Source organism: Capsicum annuum, chromosome 3, assembly GCF_002878395.1.
Source record: "Capsicum annuum cultivar UCD-10X-F1 chromosome 3, UCD10Xv1.1, whole genome shotgun sequence".
Taxonomy (NCBI): Eukaryota; Viridiplantae; Streptophyta; class Magnoliopsida; order Solanales; family Solanaceae; genus Capsicum; species Capsicum annuum.
Window position 1 is genome coordinate 28,791,929 of NC_061113.1, and position 4,419 is coordinate 28,796,347.

Below are 4,419 nucleotides of genomic sequence, written 5' to 3' on the forward strand. Positions count from 1 at the left end.
TTTCTATAATCAATTTTTACTTTTTAAAAATGCCTAGTTTTTTTTTTTTTTTTGTCTTTTTTCATCCTTTTATTCTACTTGTGATTTTTCAAGAAAAAAATTCATTTACTAGGAAGAAATATTATACCTCTTTATAAATAAGTCTTGATTTTACAAATAAGACAAGTAATTTGAAACAAGTAAATGTAGAAAGTAGGTCAAATAATTTGAAATGGAGAAATGAGAAAATGTATAAATTGTAAGGTATGTAGGTCCTTTTACCTTATAAGGTACACATGGACTCTTGGGGCTTTGAGATGTAGGTGACAAAAAAATTTTAAAATGAGGTGTAGGTGACACAAGTCTTAATAATTGAGTGGAGGTGATAATTACTTTATTATGGATTAAGAAAGTTTGATAAGTTTGAGAATAGCCCACAAATTTTTAAATTTACACTTTGATCCAAATATTTACCTAGTATAACGGGAAACAGAGGAAAAAAAAGATGCATTTCTCTCTCTTCTCATCCATTGTTATTTTCTCTCTCTTAGCGATTTTTGTTGTTCATTATTGCTGCTGCTTTATTCATCACCTTATGCTTCATTATCATCATCTTCTACTTCATTATCATCTCCATCTTCTTCTTGTTGACCATTGTCGTTGTTGTTGTTACCGCTACTGTTGCTATTTGACCAATTTCTTAGGTCAAATTTTATTTCGTATATCACTTTCCACTTTGGCACATTTCATAGGAGACTTTGGTAAGTCAAATTATGATTTTTAGTTGAATTTTTCATCTGGGTAACTGCTATTGTGCTATTTTTCCAACAATGGGTAGAACTTAATCATGAATCCAACATAAGATCCATCTGCTTAAACAGATAAATCATCTGTTGTGACAAATGAGACATCTGTTTCAATGGAAGATTGATGTGTTGGATTCATGTTTATGGTTCTATAGGCCGTAATATGAATTGAACAAATGGGTCATTTGTTGCAACAAATAATTTAGCAATTTAAACAGATTAGTTATCTGGTGCAATGTGATAAATATCTATTGCAATAAATTATTAACCTATTGCAATAGAACCTGAACTCAATTCCAACAGACGTGTTGTCTGTTGCAACAGGGTAAATATCTGTTGCAACAGATTATTAACCTGTTGCAACAGAACCTAAACTCGATTCCAACAGATGGTAAATATCTATTACAATATATTAGTAACTTGTTACGATAGAACCTAAACTCGATTCCAATAAATCGTAGTGTGTTGCAACAGGTAATTCATCTGTCGCAATAGGTTAATAATCTGTTAGAACATGTCACTCATCTATTGGAATCAACTTCAAAGGTGCCTCAGTACTGTAACATCAATCCCAGCAGATATATAGTCTATTGCAACATATGATTCACCTGTTATAATAGATACTCTTCTTTTGAAATCAGCTTCAGGAGCGTAACATGAATCCCAACAGGTAAGTAATCTGTTGAGACTGATTACACATATGTTGGGATTTATTTACGGCACTATGAAATCACTATTAACTTTTTTTTAACAAATGACTTTATTTAGGTACCACTAATGGAGGGATCAATAACAATAGGGGTGAATTGTCATGATAAATGGATCGAGAAGAACAATTGATATGTATGGCGTTGGAACAAGGGTGAAATGCTAGAGATGATAGCTATGACAGTCCAAAGTGATGTTTTGTATGATGATTTTGTAAACTTAATCATTAGTTATTGTGGACTGAATTATCAATCAGAAGAACTCGTTATCAGCTACATGCACAACTTCTTTGAAAATCAGAGGGTACTGCCTTTCAAGATAACCGATCAGATTCAGTTGCGTGCTAATCTTAGTGATTCATCAAAACTAGTATTAAGGGTGTATGTGGTTGAAAAGACGAGAGAAAATGAGAACCAGAGCGTAAAAGAAGAACAACAACAAGACATCTTTGATGATAGGTTGCATGATCTAGACATGAATAGTCCAGATGATGACCAAACACCTACGCCCATTGATGCGACCTATACGATGTGCAGTTCTTCTCAATCGACATAATATGGAAATTTTCAAGATGACGGGACTGACTTTTTTTATTGAAATGTCATTCAAGGACAAGAATGAAGTATCTACCACTTTGTTTATTTCTTGCTTGAAAAAAGATTTCAAAATAAAGAAGGTGATTAATTCGAGCAGTGTCTTTTGCTTCAAATGTGCTAATTCAAATTGCAAGTGGTGGTTGAGAGTGGTGAAGTACGCAAGTTCTGATAGATTCATCATTCATAACCATAAAAAGCATCACACGTGTGGTTTGGAGTATATCTCAGGCCAAAATCCTCACGCCACAACAAAAGTCCTCGGTGAATATTTTAGGAGTAGTTTCCCCGATGGCAAAGGCCCTACAACAAGGGTTATGGCCAATCAAATCCTTACAAACTTGGGTGTCCTGTTCAGTTATCGAAAGATATATATGGCTATGGGATAGCCAAGGACTTGGTTAGGGGGACACTCGAGCATGGGTATGCAGTCCTGGATGCCTACTATTTCATGATTGAGTCCACAAATCCCAAAAGTAAGAAGACATTACATCTTGATGAAAATGGAAGGTTCAAGTACTTTTGTGTATCCTATGGTTCTTGGATTCAAGGTTTTTGAAATTTGAGAAAAGGCATAGCCGTCGACGGTACCTTCTTGAGGAGCAGGTATAATGGAGTTCTGTTAGCGGCAGTGGCACAGGATGCAGAGAATCATATCTTTCCCGTTACTTTTTGTGTAGAGAATATGGAATGTGATGCCTCTTATGGATTTTTTTTGAACAACTGCAAAGCTGTGTCAAAGATATCGAAGAGTTGTGTTTTTTATCGGATAGGCATCCAAGTATTCCAAAGATGGGTTCATGTTTCTTCACTTCAGCTTACTTTGGTTTTTCCATCAGGCATCTTAGAGAGAACATTCAGACCAACTATCACAATGAAAGGGTCATGACCCTTTTTTATAAAGCAACTAACGCATATAGTAGAGAAGAGTTTTTAGACCATTTCAATCAAATAACAAATCTGAATCCCAAGGTAGCAAAATTTCTCGTACGTGTCATTTTCGAGAGATGTACCCGGGCATTCTGTCCGGCAAGTAGGTACAATCTTATCAATTTTAATGTCTTGTTTGAGTTACAAGTTTAGTATGATGTCATACTAAGTGATTTTTTTGTATAGGTACGATATTGTGACATCAAACATAATTAAATCGGTGAATTCATTGTTTGGCGATGAAAGAGAATTTCCCATCAAGGCTATGTTTGAAAAAATAAGTCAGAAGTATGGCAAATTTTTTAACGAAAGGCGTGTGCAGTTCAAGTGCCCGAAAAAAAGAACCCGATTTATTCTCAAAATAGAAAAACTAATATCAACGAACGTCAGTTTGGGGAATAGATTATTACCTCATAAAATAGCAGATTTCAAATTCAGTATCACCTGTCATGGTGATGTTGCCACGGTCGATCTTCAAACAAGATCTTGTACGTGCAGAGTTTTTGACTTGGACAAAATACCCTGTCCACATGCTATGGCAGCTCTTCGAGCTCAATACAGTCATAAATATGGAGCTGAAGTTTACTGGCACTCCTCTCAATATTATTCGGTGGAAAAATATGAAATGATATATAGTGGACATATTACTCCAGTGCCTCCCAAAGAATCTTGGGTTGTTCCTGCAGAGCTTATGAGTAGATTAATACATCCTCCATATATTGACCCAAGCACTATCAAATCGGGAAGAAAGCCATATAAGAGGAGGCGTGGAGTCGGAGAATCATTTTCATCAAGAAGAAACAAGTGCTCCGTATGTAAGCACGCTGGCCACAAAAGAACTACATGCCCGAATTATAATCCACCATAATCATTGTAATTGCAGAAACTTGTATAGTTGTTTGTTGTGGACTTTTATATATTTAACTCATTGTTGTAAACGTAATGTTATTATTTATTATATATATAATATCTTTTTAATAACTTGTGCATCAATAAAAAGAGACAAAACATGAACTGTTAAGCAATACAACAGACCGCAAGTATTTTCAACAGATTACCCATTTGTGGCAACAGATGGACATTAGCTAGAAGAACACAACACAATTCCATAAAACTGGAATATTTTCCTCCAACAGATGATAAATCTGTCGCAACAGATGGATAATCTATTGATAGAAACCCAATCGCTGATCAATCTATTCCAACACATGGTCCATCTATTGAAAGAACTCAAAACCCAAAATTGCTATTGCTACTAGATTCAAAATTGCTCCTTACCTCCAACCGTCGATATGTTAACATGTAAAATTTTTAGAAGAAGAAATAGATAGAATGAAAATTGAATACGAATTAAATAGCCAAAGTCGACTAAAAATAAATTTTTCATTTAATGAAAAATTTAT